This window comes from Myodes glareolus, chromosome 6 (genome assembly GCF_982192425.1).
Source record: "Myodes glareolus chromosome 6, mMyoGla1.1, whole genome shotgun sequence".
NCBI lineage: Eukaryota > Metazoa > Chordata > Mammalia > Rodentia > Cricetidae > Myodes > Myodes glareolus.
Genome location: NC_142031.1, coordinates 8,005,400 through 8,022,541, shown reverse-complemented (window position 1 = coordinate 8,022,541; position 17,142 = coordinate 8,005,400). Strand labels below are relative to the sequence as shown.

Genomic DNA, 17,142 nt, shown 5'->3' with positions numbered 1-17,142 from the left:
GAGTCTCTACTCCAGTGGGCGGGGATTTCTGATTGGCCCCTCCAAGATGACAGCAGTCTTGGGCTCCATGCCCAGCCTGGGGAGGGGGGTACCCAGAGGAGATGAGGGGGACACCCAGGGTTGGAGAGGGGCTGTGCCTCTACCACTAATGAAAATCGGAAACCAATTGAGCAGGACAAGGTGCCCAGCCAGCAAGTTGTGGGAACGAGGGGCCTAATGGATGTGGCTGGGGCAGGGGAGCGGATGCCTCATTGATTGCCCAGCAGCTATATTTATCCACCTTGGGTCCCTGGCCCCAGCAGCTGGATGGTACCGGGATAAATAAATGGCCGCTGAAATATTCATGAGCGGCACATGCACATCCGTGGTCAGGGGGACTGCCAAGGGCCTTTGCTTCCTCCCTTCACCCAGTCTCTGCGGAAGCCTCAGGAAATTCCTCACACCTGGGCCAGGTGAAGCATGGCCCAGCCTCACTGGGCACTCAGCCCGGCTTACCACCTTGGGGACACCTGCAAGGCCTAGCTAGACACCTCCTCCTTGGAGCCAGGCTGAACCCCGCCTCGCTTTGTTCCCTCCTTCACTCCCTGTCCCATGGTGATGGATTGGACATGTGGGGCCATGGCTGCATGCTTGACCCCATGTGCCCTTCTGGAACTCTGCAAGGACAGACTTGTAGCTCATTTGTTCCCCTGTTTCCCACATGGCCTGGCGTGGTGCTGAGGCGACCTTGAGAGAGGGCCATTGTATGTTGGGAGGGAGACTCAGAGGTGGGCCGAGACTCGGCTCTGTCTGCCCTTTCTTAGCAAGTGACATCACCTCCCGAAACTCAGTTTCCCTGTCAGCAAAATAGGGTTAAGAGCAGTGTGGATTGTTCAGGTGTGGGCCTGGGCCTGCTAGAATTTGAACTCTGGTGTGGTAGGATAAGGGCAGACAGAATTCTGGACCTGTTTAGGCTGCTGGATCTGACTTTCCCAAGGAAAGGCCTGAGAACCGCGGGGATTTCTCCAGCTTCTCAGTCACTTGCTGCTCTCTTGAGTTTAGAAGTTCTCGTTGTTCATACCTGCGCCTGGATAGCACTCCACCAGGAATGCAGAGACCTCTTCCGTGAGCCTGAGACATTGAACCAGGAGTGTAAGAGAGAGAATGACTCTAGGGCACTGGTTCTCAACCTGTGGGTCACGACCCACTTGGGGGCCAGTAATTCCCTGTATCAGATATTGACATTATGACTCATAACAGCAACAAAAATAATTTTATGGTTTTTTGGGAGGGTCACCACAACATGAGGAACTGTATTAAAGGATCGCAGTGTTAGGAATGTTGAGAACCACTGCTCTAGAGCATTTGGCAGCCAGATATTCTGGTGAATCTGCCTGGCAAGGGATGGCATGGGGGTGGAGTGCCAGACCCAGCCGTGCTCCATTCAGGGGTGGATATTCTGCCTGTCTGCAACAGGTTAGGACCCGGATATGGGCGCCAGGGACATCGTCCATATCCTGGTGGTTAGCCGCCAGGCTTAGCACCTAGGATGGCGTGGACTCAGTGCTCTTCCGTGTCTGCTTCTACCTCTTCCGTTCTTTGCCACTGGTGGCAGAGAGAGAGTCACTGATGCAGTCACTTGATAAGAGCTGGCTGAACAAGCATTTACAGCCAAATGTGTCCATGATGCCCATAGCCACAAGGCCTCTGCCTCTAGGTACCCGCAGCTCACACTGTCCCCTTGGTGGTACAGAGTCACATAGTGCTTGCCTGTTGGGTTGCACAGGACCCGTCCTTTGGTGGGGAGATGCCCATGACTTGAAAACTATTTGACCCCATTAACGGAGAGGACTGACGGTTAAACGGACCATCTGCAGTGAGTCTCTGAGGGCTCCGAATGGGGAAAAGCAGGAGTCATCGAGGCTGGGTGAAGACAGAGCTACTGTCCCTGGCACTCAGCCCACCCCCTCCCCCAGCCAAAGTTTGATCCAAACAGAAGCAAACTTTGGGGACAGCCTTGGCGCTGCATGGAGCCGGGCTGGGCCTGCGAGTGGCAGCGAGAGCAGAGGGAGGCAGCTCAGGCAGCCCTGGCGCCTGACTCCACGGTCCCAAGTCCCCTCCCTGAGCTCCCGGTCCGTGCCCGCGTTTACAGGCGCCTCTCTAGTCAGCTCAGAATGCAGCTTGGGGCCCGTGGCGGCTCAACCTTTCCCTCTCCCAGAGCCCCGGTCTAATCAACCCCTATAATTTATGCAGAAAATATGATTTATATTTAATTTCACCACACTTGCATTGTTAATTTGAGATGTAATTAACCCGTCGCCATGACAACTAATTTTGTGATGCCGTAAATTACCGCCGTCTTTTCATCAAAATTCAGTTACTTTGGCTCCTGTGTGCAATGTACTGATGCAATTAGGTTGCTAAGGGCAACTCAAAAGTGTTCAATTTCTTTTGTGCAACTGCAATGGGATAGAAGCTCCCTTGCGTCCTCCCAGGGTCCCGTTGGCCATGGGCAGGGAGCTGGGAGCATGTGGCCGCCCTAGAGGAATGCCGTTGGAAAAGGCGGACTGGGTGGGCGCCCGCTGCCTCAGCTGCCCTGCCTCACATCCTCTTCTCTCCAGTAATTGTTTTTAAACAGTGGCCCCTGGACATATGCCCCCGTACCCCCACAGGATCGCAGGGCTGCAGAAGGGTTCTCACCAGCTCCAACTCAGCCTCAGACTTTCTTGTCCCAGGTAGCTTGGTGTTCCACACAGAAAGAGCCAAAGCCACCTCCCCTTTCTTCTCTCCTGTGTCTAACTTGTTTATATAGATCTTTCCCTCTCCCTCTCTCTCTTTTCTCGCTCTCTCTCTCTCTTTTTTTCTTTATTTAAAACAAAAACCCTCTGTGTTGCTTTTGTCACGTTAATTCCCATTTTGCCAACACCAGGGGCCCAGGCAGACGAGTTACCAAGGAACACAAAATTTTAATTAGTGTATTTTAATCATTCAGGCTTTCCGAGCTAATCCACACGCCCTAGAGAATTCCCGAGATGCAGCTCTGCCCTGCTTTACCATTTATTGTTGAGTCTATTATAATTACTGTTAGCAGGTGGGGACTGGGAGATGTTTATTATGAGTTTTTCATCTTTAGTATAATTACCGAAAAAAACAAAATAAAAAGATGCCGTTGTATTTTGTTTCCTAGAATTTTTTTTTTTGCCAGGGGAGGGCAAGGCTGTGGGATTTTTTTTTTTTTTTTTGCCTGCTTCTTCCCAGGCAGGTAGTGGTGTAGTGGCAAAGACTCAGTTCCTCTAGTCCACAGGCCCAGGAAGGCGGAGTGGCTGCCACCTGTGCCAGCCACCCACTCTCCTGGGTCTGAGCGGTTGTAAGGACAGAGGCCAAGGCTGAGGGTACCAGCATTCCTACTTTGGGCTGGTCGATCTCTCTGCTCCTGGTCAGTCTGGAGATCTAGCCACAGCGCACCTGTTGGAGGTGCACCTAAGCAAGCTGCACGCTTATAAACTGGCGGTTGACATTTATTGAGTGTAGAGCTTGTACCGAGCCCCGTGTTGTCCTCTTTAGCTGCATGATTTGGCTAAATCCCTCACCCTCTGAGGCAGACACCGATGTCAAATCCTGTTTTATTTGGGAAGGCCAAAAATGCACATCCCAAGCTAAGAAGCCACAGCAGAGAATTCAAACCCAAATGTGTCCTCGAAGCCCAGACTCCTGGCAACACCACAGGCAGCTCTTCCAGGTCTCACCAGAGAGGCCACCTCCTTTCTGGATTTCCCCACAGTGTGATGGTGACTTCGTGACTTCTCTTAGGGCCTGACCACCAGTGAGAGTGGAGAGTGCCTGCCCCCATCCCTGAGGGAGCCCAGCACCGGAAGCCTCTAGTGCAAGTGCATCTTTTAGTAAGTGTGTGTGGGTACATAGGTGGGTGTGCAGGAGGACCTGGTAGTGTGCCACACTTGACCCCAGCAGTGCCAGGGTCTCTGCCTGTAGACATTCCTCAGATGTCACTCAGCAGAAGCCAGGGGCCCCACACTTCTGATTCTCACAAGAAAAGGTAGCGTAGGGGCCTAGGTCAAGTTTAGGTATTGTCCTCAGAGTTAGGTGTGCCATGCGAACCCTTAGCTTTGGCTTCTATGTCCCAAGCCAGGACACCCCCACCCCCAAACCATCACTTTGGTGATATCTGAGAACCTAGAGGTTTCTCTTTTTCTTTTTTTTTCCTTTTATCTCTTTTTTTTCAGGATCAGTTTTCAGATGTTCTCCCCTCTGAGTGATGATTTTGAAGTTTTTCTGGAAAATTCCACGTCTCTATACTAGCGCCCAGGTTGGGGCTTTCCCAGACAGTATGAAGGGGAGCAAAAATGCCTTGGAGTGAGCATCTGCTCCTTTCCAGCCAGCTTCCCCAGGGATGGAGGGGTAGATCATTAGCATGTCTCTGGGAAAGGGCCCAGGGCATGCTGTGAGTTACACACTGGTGGCAGGACTCCCTGTGGAGCTCTAAATTCTTGGGACACGCCCCCCAGCCCCTTTTCTGTCCTGTTGGGGTAGACTGGGTTTACCCAGCACCACCCTCAGCTGCTGCTGCCCTCCTCTGGGAGACTAGAACCCATCAAACCAAGAGTGGACATGGCCCACTCTCCCAAGGTGATGCCTTTAATACTAGCCAGCAGCATGCAGCATCTTGTCTGCCTAAGTCTTTGTGCCCCCCAAGGTCGCCATCCTGCCAGGGGTATAGGTTAGGTATCTTAAGTCTGAAAATACTCTAAAGTCTGAAACTTGAGTGCCTCCATGATGCTCAAAGTGGAAAACTACCACCCTGACTATGCAGCTTATCTTAGTCAAAGGAGCTTTTAAATTTATATTATGAACAAAAGAAACAGCTAGGCGTCTTAATCCCTGCAGAGGTAGATAAATCTCTGAGTTCAAGGCCAACCTGGTCTACTGAGAGTTCAAAGATAGTCAGGGCTACAAGAGAAAGCCTGTCTCAAAAAACAAACCAATGAATGAATGAATAAATAAATATTATGGACAAAAACTATGAGCAAAATTTTAAAAATTATGAAAATTTATAAGCAAAATAAAATGAATGCTGGTAAAGCACTCACCCCACACCCATGACACCCTGTGTCTTATGCCCAGCACTGCGCAAAGTGGTGGTGGTGGAGACTGCAATCCTGGTAGGCAGGTCAGAGTTCAAAGTCATTCTCTACTCTGCAATGAGCTTGAAGCTAGCCTGGGATACATGAATGGTTGGTGAGACAGCTCAGCTGGCAAAGGTACTTGCTGCCAAACCCAAACATAAATTAGATCCACCAAGAGCCACATAGGAGAAGGGAACAAACTCCCTTACTCCAGAGAGTCTGGGTTAACCGCCATATGCTCACCGTGGCGTGTGCGGCCACGTGGAGACTCACTCAGTTTTTCTTTTTAATTTAGTTAGGAAAAAATTTTTGAGATAGGATCTATGGAGCCCTAGCTGACCTGAAACTCTTTAGAGAGACCAGGCTGGCCTGGAACTCTCTATGTAGACCAGGTTGACCTAGGGTTCACAGAGAACTGTTTGACTCCACCTCCTGAGTGCAGGGATTAAAACTGTATATCTGTACCACACACACACACATATGTGTGTGTGTATATGTGTGAATATATATATATATATATATATGTATATATATATATATATGAAAATGCCAGGAAGGAAGGGAAGGAGGGAAAAAGAGCGAGAGCGAGGGAAGGAGGGAGGGGCTGGCTGTGTGTGTAAGTTATGTACAAACACAGTGAATTTCACTTTTGGACTTCAGTACCTTCCTCGAGATATCTCATGATATATGTAAGTATTCAGAGTCCAAAAACATTTAAAATCCAGAAATAGTTTTGGTCCTAAGCATTTCAAATAAGAAATATTCCACCTGCAACACCATAAAGACCCTTGCCAATTCTGGAATGAGAAAATTGTCCAGCTAGCGCACCCCCACCCCCATCCCCACCACACAACCCCATGGTGTGTGTCGATGGTGGCTCACAAATGTGCAGAACCCCTTTGCATTACTTCTCCTCTCCTCTCCTCTCCTCTCCTCTCCTCTCCTCTCCTCTCCTCTCTTCTCTCTCTTTTCTTTTCTCTTATTTATTTCTGTTTGTTCTTTTTTATTATTTTGTTTTGTTTTTATGAGACAGGGTTTCTTTTTGTAGTCCCTGGTTGTCTTGGATCTCGCTATTTTTAATTTAGTTAGAAAAACTTTTTGAGACAGGATCTACGTAGCTCTAACTGACCTGAAACTCTTTATGTAGACCAGGTTAACCCCAAACTCAGAGATCCACCTGCTCCTGCCTCCCAAGTGCTGGCAATAAAGGTGTATGCCACCACAGCAAACTTTTCTCTCTCTCTCTCTCTCTCTCTCTCTCTCTCTCTCTCTGTTTTTTCTTTCTCCCTCCCCCTCCCTTTCTCTCTCTCCTCTTCTTTCTGTCTGCCTTCCTTCCTTCTTTCCTTTCTTTTTTTCTTTCTGTCTTTCTATGGATGGGGGTTGAGATAGAGCCTTGTCATGCAGCCCAGGCTGGTATTTAACTCAAGCTCCTTCTCTCTCAGGTTCCTGAGTGCTCCTATTACAGCTGTATACAACCATACCTCTTTAAGTCTTGAAAAGTATTGCGCACGAAATTTTAATTTGCATAAATTTTATCAATTAATACTATATTCAAAATTAAAGCAGAATTAAAAACATTTACTTAATACCTTTAAAAGTAATCATTAAAAGTCCACTACTTTGCCAGGCGGTGGTGGCAGACTCCTTTAATCCCAGCACTCAGGAGGCAGAGGCAGGCAGATCTCTGAGTTCGAGGCCAGCCTGGTCTATAAAATGAGTTTAAGGACAGCCAGGGCTTCACAGAGAAACCTTGTCTCAAAAAGCCAAAACAAACAAACAAAAAAAGTGCTGCTTTTCATGCAGGCACTTGCATGGGGAAAGCAAGGCACCCTTGCATCCTTGCAGATAACTGTGTCTCCTTTGCTGTTTCACCAAAAAGCTGCATCGAATGGTCCTTTCAAAAGTTCTCTGCCAATGTGAAACCTGAAACCGCATCAGTGAGCGCCTGTGCCCTGTCTGCAGTGAACCCCATGGGTCTAGCTCACACTTGGAATGACTCATTTCCCAGATCTGAGATTTTGTAACTTTACACACGGGTCACTGAAGGATGCAGGTCTCAACCTTGACACATTTCATTGTGTGATATTTAAACAAACAAACAAAAAATCACAGCTGTTAATATCATCTCTGATCTCATCAGGAAAGCTATTAAGTATCAGGACACTGTCAAAGTCACCAGTGGATACAGGTTTTCCAAAAGCCTGTTTGTCAATGGAAGGCTTTGATACACAGTCTGACACTGGTGACAGTTACTGTCAGCCTCCCCCCACCCCCACCCCTTGAAGTGGCAGCCTCTTTAGAGACTCCAGCTGCTCAAGTGCTCCAGTCTGATGAACTCTAGTGTCTTTCAGGTGAAAATGGTGCCCCCCAAAAGCTGGTTTGTTCTACTTTCAGCTCTCTCACACTTGCATTGACGAAAGGCCGCGTGACTTGGACGCACAGCCAGCCATGTTTGTCTTGTTCATTCCTGAGAGTCTCGGGGAGAGGGCTAGGGATGTGGCTCAGTTGCTGAGCATGGGTGAGGCTCTGGTTCCAGTCCCCAGCACCACATACACCTGCATGGTGGTTGCATGTCTCTGATTCTGGCACCGGGGAGGTAGAGACAAGAGGATCCGAAGTTCACGATCATAGTGAGTTCGAGCCTGCATAGTGAGTTCGAGCCTGGCCTGGGCTTTGTGACACTGTCTCAAAGAAAAAATCAAAGGGTCAAGGTCTCCTAAAGATTAGTTCTATTTCTAGCTGCGCCTGGGACATTTACGTGATTGTGGCATTGTTTCGTGGGATGAAAGAGAACGGGGCTGGGGAGGGTAATGACTGTTTCTGCCTGGTTCTTGCTGGGAGTCTTCATCCTGCCACCACACTGAAAAAGACATGTGGTAACTTCCAGATATTATGAAAGCAGTTTTGACTTCATGGGACTTCTGAGAACACTACCCTCAGCCACCACAGCCTCGCTCCTGTCCAGGCATTAGCTTGCTTTCTGCTGCCTGGCAGGTCACTGTTCTCCTTCTGACTCTGCTCTTGCGTTCTTGGCTGACTTGGTTCAGCCTCTCCAATGGCTGTTTGCTGCCTCTGAATTGCCCATCTGAAGTGACCCTACACTGGGGAGAGGCATGGCGGGTGTGGGGGCTTTCACAGGGCTCTGGTGGGGAGCATGTACCCTAACTTTGACTGCTCTGCAGCCAAGTCTAGGGACTCTAGCAGTAGATGAGGCATCTCCTGGTTTAGAAACGTCTCTGTGGTTAATTTGCCTCTCCTTAGGGCTCAGACCTGTCTTGAACTTAGGCTCCCACCTCCTCCTGCTGCAAGGAATTCAGTTTCCCCATCAGACACCTGCCTCTCACTCAGGGTCCTGGAGCCAAAAGCAGGCTCCCGTCCTTTTTCTCCTCCCTGTTGTTGGCTTCAGCCTCCCTCTCCTTCCAATCCCCATCCCCCAACCACTTCCCCCAGCATGGCAGCTTGTCCAAGACACTGAGTTTTGTCCCTTCCATCGGGGCACCCTGAGAGTAAGAGAAAATAGCTGCCCAGTGAGGGGGGGTGGGGAAGCCTCTTGTTTTCACCCTCTCAGAACTGGTTTTCCCAACTTTCCCATCCCCGCTCCTGTGGAACAAAAGGCCTCTGGCCCTGTGTGCTGGGCTGGGCCCAGCAAGGGGACTCACCAGCGACTCTTTATTGAGTCTTCAAGGCAGGCCAGGCACTCCATTAAAAACCCATTCCCTTTTGTGCCACCCGGCCCCCAGCTGTCCCCCCTCTCATGTGACGGTCGGTCACAGTTGTAAAACAACAACACACAGAGTTGGCAACTAACGAGGCTTTTTTTCAAGCCAGGATCTCCATGGCAACCTCTGTCAATCACCCCTCAGGAGCACTTTAACCTGACCAAGAGAGGGAAATAAAAAATAATAAAATAAAATAACAATAATAATAATAAAAGAAGAAGAAGAAGAAGCCAAGAAAGAATGAGTAAGAAAGAGGGTGAGAGAGGCCAGTAGACGACAGGAAGGGAGTTCTGAAAGTTTCTAGAAAACACATGAGAATTTAATCAATCAGGCAGGTAAATGACAGGAAGGGAGTAACAGTCATGGTAATTTTCTACATTGCTCTTGATCTTATGAAGACGCCTAACATTGTTCTGGGGGCCATAAAATGATGGGCCATGGTTGTCTGTGGCAAGGGTGAGAAGGAAGGCAGTCCCACAGGCTGATACCGGAAATGATGGTTCCCTGGGCCCAAACCCAGAGGTGCCCAGTTGATGGACTTAAGACAATGGGGACAGCCATTTGGCACTTGGCTGAGGTCCACCAAGGTGCCCAAGTCCTTCCATGTGCAGCCCAGTGCCAACGGGGATAGCCCACAGCATGTGGTTGGCACAGTGCCAAAGAGACACTTGAGGGCCCCCATCCTCCGTGCCATGTAGGGAAAGGATCAGACCTACCTCTGTAATCTGTTGAAAGGGATGCCCAGTGTGGTGGACAATGGCAGGACTCCTCGTGGTTCACATGCTGTTGTGCCAGCAGATGCCCGCTTCCTGGGCACGTGGCATCATGCCCAGGGTGAGTTCAACCTTCCGAATGTTGGCATGATGCCGGGGTATGGAAAGCCTGAGTTCTCCCCCCCAACCCCCCACCTTGCCCCCTGACACTCATACATGCTGTCTGGCAGTTAGCCAGGGACTCCACAGGTTCCCAGGTCTGCGCAGTCTGGGCACGGGCTGTGGGCAGCCTTGGCAGCTGCTGCCTGGCCCTTTTACTGCCTCTGATTGGGAAGAAGGCAAAGGCTGGCTTCTCGGGCCAGCCTTCATTGCTCAGTCTCCAGAAATCTAATATGTAGACACTTGGTCTGCCTGGAAGTGGTGAGGGGGCCGAAGGCTACAGGGATTTGCTCATTCTTGGCGTCTAGAAGCTCCATCTGAGGCCTGAGTAAGGCAAGGAAGGTGATCCTGGGACACAGAAACGTCCAGAACTAGGGAATCAAGGGGGTATCGGCTCAGAGCACTGTTGGACAGTGCCGGGTTCCCAGAACCACAAGGATAAAGAAACTAAGATGCTTACGGCTAAGTGTTGGGAGACTGGACTTTTCCCCTCAGACTTGCAACTCTGATACTCAAAATAGCACTCATAATTAGGAAGGAGTAGGCAGATGCTGACCTCAACTAGAACCGTGGGTTTCAGGGCTGTTTCCATGACAGGTGCCTGCTTCATGGCTCTGTAGCCCAGCCCGTTTGCCACCCTGCCTTGGTCACTGAGCTTCCCCTGACCCGGACTGGACCTTGCAGTAGCCCCGCCTCTGCCCATCTCACCCACATATCTCCTTCTGCCTCTCAGTCTACAGTCTTCTCAGACCGGGACCCAGGCTCCCATGATCCCCCCCCCATCTTGGTCCTTAATCCTCCTCACTCCAGAGCGCTGCTCACTTCCAAAAAAGTTGAAGCATAAACCTCTCTGGTTGGCTCTTCTCATATTCCTCCCCTTTGCCCCAGCTTTCACAGTGGGGAAGCTGGCCAGGGACTTGACACAGTGCCACTTAGATGACATCTTAGTGGGCTTACAGCAGCTGACTCAAGCCCTGAACCCACTTCTCTAAGACAAGGCACAAATCAAGGGAGATCCCCGGGCACCTAGGCACCTCTGGTACGACCCTCTCCACCTTTCATGACAATCCCATGTGCTTGTTTTGGGAGCACCCTCCAGGGACTACAGTGGCCCTGGCAGCCCCCACATCTGTTTCTCTCCTTTCCTGGGTGCCCTGGGAAGCTCCTGCAAGAAAGGAATGCTTGCAATCTGCTGGTGTAGTGAGCTGGCACGGCACCCAGGCAGGGCTGTGCCAGAGCCTAGTAAAGACATTGGCGAGGCTGCCTTCCCCATGCCTGGAGTTTCCTCCGGCCGGGTTGGCATGTGGCCTTCAGCTTGGCCTGAGGCAGAACAAGGACAAGGTGGCCTCCTCATCGGCCAGAGGGCTGTGTCTCTTCCTCCTGCTACACAGAGGGGGCCCATGATGGCACTGAGGAGTGTGTCACAGTTTATGGAAGAAGGAACAGAGTGGGTGGGAAGGACAGTGTTCAGGACCCCAAGACCTGGAGACCAGACTTCACCTCTCCCAGTCTCCTGCTCTGCTCTGTAACCTGGGGTGTGAACGGTCTCCTCTGCCGGTCAGGATCTGAAAAGGCATCATCTTTCTGGGCCATGGTCAGCCTTTGCCAGGCATGAACTGGTTTTGTTTTTTTTTTCTATTGAACCCAGGGTTTCTGCATGCTAGAAAAGTACTCTACCACTGAGCCAGACTCCTGGGTTTGTTTTGTGTCTCCAGGGGTGTGTGTGTGTGTTGTGTGTGTGTATGTGTGTGTGGTGTGTGTGTGTGTGTGTATGTGTGTGGTGTGTGTGTGTGTGTATGTGTGTGTGTGTGTGTGTGTGTGTGTGTGGTGTGTGGGGGTGCAGATGTGCCTGCTTGTGCAGACTAGAGGTGACTTTGGGTATCAGTCTCTGTCACTCTCCTCCTTATTTAATGTGTATGGGTATTTTGCCTGCATGTATGTCTGTGCACCACATGTGTGCCTGGTGCATGTAGAGGCCAGAAAAGGCCATTAGCTCCCTGGAACGAGAGTCACAGACAGTGGTGAGCCGCCATGTGGGTACTAGGAATCGAACCTGGGTCCTCTAGAAGAGCAGCCAGTGCTCTTAACCAGGGAACTGTCTCTCCGGCCTCTCCATCTTATTTTTTATTTTTTTTAAATATGTATTTATTTATTTATTATGTATACAATATTCTGTCTGTGTGTATGCCTGCCTTCAGCAGAAGAGGGCATCAGATCTCATTTCAGATGGTTGTAAGCCACCATGTGGTTGCTGGGAATTGAACTCAGGACCTTTGGAAGAGCAGGCAATGCTCTGAACCGCTGAGCCATCTCTCCAGCCCCATCTTATTTTTTAAAACAAAATCTCTCACTGAACTCGGAGCTTGTCATTTTGACTAGACGGGACAGCCAGCACGTCCCAGGAATCTGCCTGATTCTGCCTCAAGGTTGCAGGCGTGTCCTTCCTCAGCAGGCTTTTACCTGGGAACTGGGGATCTGAGTTCAGGTCGCCGTGTATATACAGGAGGAACTTTGCCCACCAGACTACCTACCTCCCCAGCCCCTAAGTTCCAGTGTTCATTATGAATTTATCTGTACTTTTTAATTGGAAGCACTGTCCCATTCAAGTTGCCCAGGATGACCTTAAACTCACTTTTGAGCCTTATGGCCCTCCTGCCTCAGTTTCTTGAGTAGCCTGGAATATAATTGTATCCTGGGCTAAATATGAGCAATTATGGTGGTTATGAGGGCAAGAATGTGCCCATCCTAAGGGTGGCTTCAGGTGTCCATGAGTTAGCGTATGTGAAGTGTCTGACTGTGGGGAATGTCAGCCCTCATCAGCGTGATTGCTGCTGTTGTTGCTATTTCCCAGTACTCTGAGGTGACGCTACACTTTAATCTTCAAGGTGACCTGAAGAATACAGCTCCCTCCCGAGAGGTTGCCTGTCTTTCTAGATCATTCGGCAATCCGCCTGGCCTGTGCAGTTATACTATCTTAAGGCGCCTTCCCTTCCCCACACACTTCATTGTCCCTGGCCATCACTTACCTGTCCAAAGTTCCCTCGGCACCGACCTCTCCCGGGTTTCCCTAGCCTAAAGGGCTTCCCAGGCGGGCGGGCTTCTGCCCCCCCCAACAAGTCCCCCCAGGCCTGGAGTCTAACAGTATATTGTAACATAGTAGCTGAATGAACTTCAGCTTCAAAGGTTAATATCAAAATCTGGAGTGGATTACCTAAAAATTACTTACAACACCATTAAAATTCTGAACTCTTTTTGTTGTGGCTGTAAATTAATTTAAAATGTCAGGTTTTTTGAGAAATCCAATAAGAAATTGAGCCAACAGAGCAATCTGCAAACTGTCTGGCAAAGAGGAAAGTGTGTCTCTTCAATCGACAAGGAAAAATATGGAGCTTAACTGGAACCATATGGCTGAGTACTTGAGAGAAGTCTGCGCAAAAGGGAGGGTGGAGGGGGAGGGGGGCAGGAGCTCAGCTGACAGCCACACGCACACAGCGGGCTGGCTGTGGCCTTGGCATTGGCACAGGAGAGGGGCCTGGCGGACGCCTGGCACACAGCCTACTTGGCTGCCCAGTGTCCACAGTCACCAGGCAGCCCTAGGCCGCAACTTAAGTCAGGTCCCTGATCTTAACACTTTCCCTCCATGTCCAGACAGGGCCCTCAGGCCACCTGGGGGCCATATCCCTACCCTAAGGGGTCCAAACCCACTTTCTTGGGAGAGAACCTAGGCATCCAGCTTCCCTGCCCTGGACAGCCACCTGCATGTCTCTGAGGGCCGCCTCCCCTCAGTTCTCTATGGGCTCCCTCCAGGCCAACATGTGGTCCCCATTACTCCTGAATTCCCCCAGATTTACAACACATTAAGTAATTTGTAGGTTATTTCAACTTCAATCTGCTAAAGTTGAGAAAATCAAAATTAAATTCAAACCACAAGGAAACTTCAAAGAGAGAGGAGGAAGAGAAACTTGAGTGCCCTCTCTCCCCAGGTCCCCGTATGTCTCCCTTCTGTGTGTTCCCCCCCCCCAGGATCCCAACCAGCCCCCACCCTTGCCTCCCTTCCTCTGGGCCTCCCCTTTCCTGGGCTGTCTGTTGCCAGGGCCCTCCCCCCCAGCCTGTGGTAGGAAGTGTCCAGTGTTCAGGTGAAGGTGCAGAAGGCCAGGGGCAGCTCTGTTGAGGATGAAGGGGTGCTGCTGATTTGGCAGAGTCAGGAAGCCACTCTGTAGGGTCCAGGACTGCCGACTCTCCTCCCAGGAACCCTCACTGCTACTGGTGGGGCCTTCCAGGTCCCCAAAGCTTGTGAGTGCCCTGACCCATTTTGGGGGTAATCTTCGCCATGCTGTTCTGGCTCCCGCAGCCCCTGGGACAGCTGGCAGCTGGTGGGCACCACCTGGCCCCTCCATTTAATAGCTCAGGTTACTTTGTTTTGTCTTCTACCCCTTAAAACAGCCTTGTAAATAAGCAAACACTCGGTGCCAAGCACCTTCGGCATTTCGCCAGGCTGGTAAATATTTTAGTAGTGACTTGGTAACAGTTGTGTTCACTTTGATTCCCTCGGAAAGGTCCTTGGTGCTGGGGAAGGGCCGAGGCTCTGGGAAACTATTTGCTGGTTATTTATACTCCACTGACCACGTGGCCTTTGCTCTGTCCATGAATTAGATACTAGGGTGTTTTCAAAGCTCAAGGGGGCATTTGCCTTACACCTTTCAACAAAGATGTGGAGAGCACCTGGGTCCCCCTAGAAGTGCCCCAAGACTAAAGAGCTCTGGGGTCGCAATTTGGGAAAGTAGACTTGTCCCTGTCCATGGTCCAAAGGGATCTGGAAGACATGGCAGGTGTTAGAGTTTGGCTGTGACTTGGTGTCGATCTCCTGCTAGTGTGGTTTGGGAAGAACCCTAAGAAGCAAGGAAAGGAGAACTCTGGGGTTGGTTGGGGACAGGACGTGTGAAGCCCATGAGGTACCAAATCAGAGTGGCCACCTGAGTTGACCCCGGAAAACAGTTGTGACCCCAGTCAGGCATCCAGTGTCAGAGGACCTGTTCTGCCGTGGGAATGGGAGAGGAGAAGGCCAAGGAAGACCAGCAATGGGCAGGAATGAACCTCTAGCCAGAGCGACTAACTTGACGCCCTGCCGTCCAGGCCTTCCCTCTAGGCCTGGTCAGGAACACCTGCAAACCCTGGGGCCTCCCCACCCATTGCCAGGAAGCTGGTCTATCCAGACTCAACTTTCTGTGTCCAGTGAGGCCTATGCCGCCCGAGGCTGGCTACTAGGGAAGGGATGGGTGAGGCAGTGGGGTGGGCGCGGGCGTCTGGCTTTAATAGACTGCTCAGAGCCGCAGCCACTCGCTACTCCTTTGTTTTATGAGTGGTTTTAATGTACAGATGTGTTCGTTTTAAAGGGGCTCTAAATCATGGCATGGTGAGAGTGGAGCATTGTGGCCCACATCCCGGGCCCCACTGGCTATGTGGTGAACCTCCGTGAGGTGGGCACAACCAAAGCAGGAAGAAGGTCAGGCTTCTCTTGGTCACTAATGTGATAGGCAGGGCCAGGGGAAAGTGGGTACGTGTGCGCGTTGGTTAAGATGGGCCCAGGGTTGCATAGAGGACCCTTTCTCTCTTGCCGTCGCCAAGGAAGGGTGGGGCCTTCCCACTCCAGTTTACAGCTAGGGCGCCATTCAGCTGACCAGCTAGCCTGCTGCCACTCCCAGCCGCCTGCCCTTCCTCCCTGGGCTCCTGGCGCCATGATGCGCGCCACCCGTCTGCACCCACGCACACCCTATTGGTGCTCAGCCTCCGTGGGCGCGAGTCAGGTGAGCAGCAGACATTGTAGCAGACCCAGCTCACCTCCTTCCCGGCGGGACTGGTGCCAGGGCTGCGCTCTTCCCGGAAGGCTTCCAAGCTCCCCCGCTCGGCATCTTGCTGAGCCTGTTCTCAGGGTGCGGGGGCAGATCTTTTGGGGGGGAGAGTGTCTGCCCCTTGCTGCCCTGGCGCCAGCTCTTCCTCAAGGCCCTGGTGGAGTCGCCTGAGGGAAGCAGCTGGGCTGGAGGAGCTAAAGTAGGTCTGAAATGGGAATCATGAGTTAAGCCGCCATCTTCCTCGAGCACCCTATACTTCTTTAGGAGCAGACACAGGGCCTTGGACCCATCTGTGATGGTGCTCGCTGCATGCTACTTGCTTGGTGGCTTCTCAAGTTTTGTTTTTCGTTTTTATATCTTCCAGCAAGATGCAGAGCCCAACGCTGAGGCCAAGTCTCAAGGACTTACCATGACTGCTCAGTCTTGTGCACTCGGCTTGTCCAACCCTAAGTTTCAACATATTTGGAAAGTTGGAAGAGTTCTATGGAAGGGACAGGAAGCTAAAAGAGGCCTTCCTTTTGGTTTTCTGAGACAGGGTATGACTTTTTATGTATCCAGACTAACCACAAACTTGCTTTGTAGTTCAGGCTGGCCTTGAACTGATGATTCTCCTGTCTCGGCTTCCCAGGTATTGGCATGACGAATGCTAGGGTTATAGATGTGTACCGCTATGCCCAGAAGAGGCCTAGAAGAAGCCTTTGATGGCCTAAATATTTGAACTCCACAGTAAGAGACCAGTCCCCTAAAGTACCAGGCCCTAAGTTTGGAATCCTGGGGTGTCCCTCAGTCCTGTCCCCTGTGTGGGAAGGAGGCTACTGTAGCAAATCTCTCAGCCTTGCGTTTGGAACTGCATGACACCCAGCATGCTCTCGTCTTTACCATGTCACTTGAGTAAGATATGTTTTTTCCCTGTTACTTTCCCTTGGCCTTTGGGAATAGAAGTCCCCTCTGTCCCTACTTCCCTCCCTGGAGTCCCTAGAGCAAGGGAGGAAGCAGAAGTTATTGATCCTTTGGAAAGGGGTATCAAGGAACTACTCAAGGAACTGGGGGCCAATACCACAGATCCTTCCACTTCGCTGACCACATGGGGCAAGGCCAGGGCACAGGTCTCTGCCCAGCCTCAACAGGTGCTTAGAAGTCTTGAGGAGTAGTCATAGAGGCTCTACGTTTTCTGAAGGAGAAAATGCTGTGGTACACGGAAACCTCAATTTCCCCAGGTGGTGTATCTCAGTAGATTCTATGATGACCTTGAGGTAGAAAAAACATGAATGCCAAGAAAGGGAGGCAGAGGTTGGTGACAGAAAGGACCCAGAGAAGGCTCTGGGGACACCTCTTCCCCATGATAGAGACCTGCCTCTACTTCCTTCCACCAAGACCCGATGTTGCCTGGGCTGAGGCTACGGGGTGCTTCTACTTGCCAGACCGATAGATGCTGGAGCCTGCCCTTTCCACCTTTCCCAGTGAGCACCTGAGGCCAAAGGTGCAGCCTAGCAAGGGAGATAACCAGTCAAAAGAGGCAGAAGGTCAGAGACAGACAAAGGGGGACCAGAGCCACATGGCCCCTCCACCTCATCCGGCCCAG

General features: G+C 51.0%; 1 protein-coding gene across 4 annotated transcripts in view; it reads left to right on the top strand.

Annotated features, from left to right (window-relative positions):
* Casz1 (castor zinc finger 1) overlaps positions 1-17,142 on the top strand; it is a 146,452-nt gene that overhangs the window by 52,315 nt on the left and 76,995 nt on the right. Inside the window, exon 1 of one of the 4 annotated variants that reach the window (XM_085690283.2) lies at positions 16,076-16,096. The exons of the other annotated variants lie outside the window; for them this stretch is intronic. The gene's annotated coding sequence lies outside the window, so the exon portion shown is untranslated. Of the gene's footprint in view, positions 1-16,075; positions 16,097-17,142 lie in introns of those variants that run through there. 4 annotated transcript variants of the gene reach the window in all.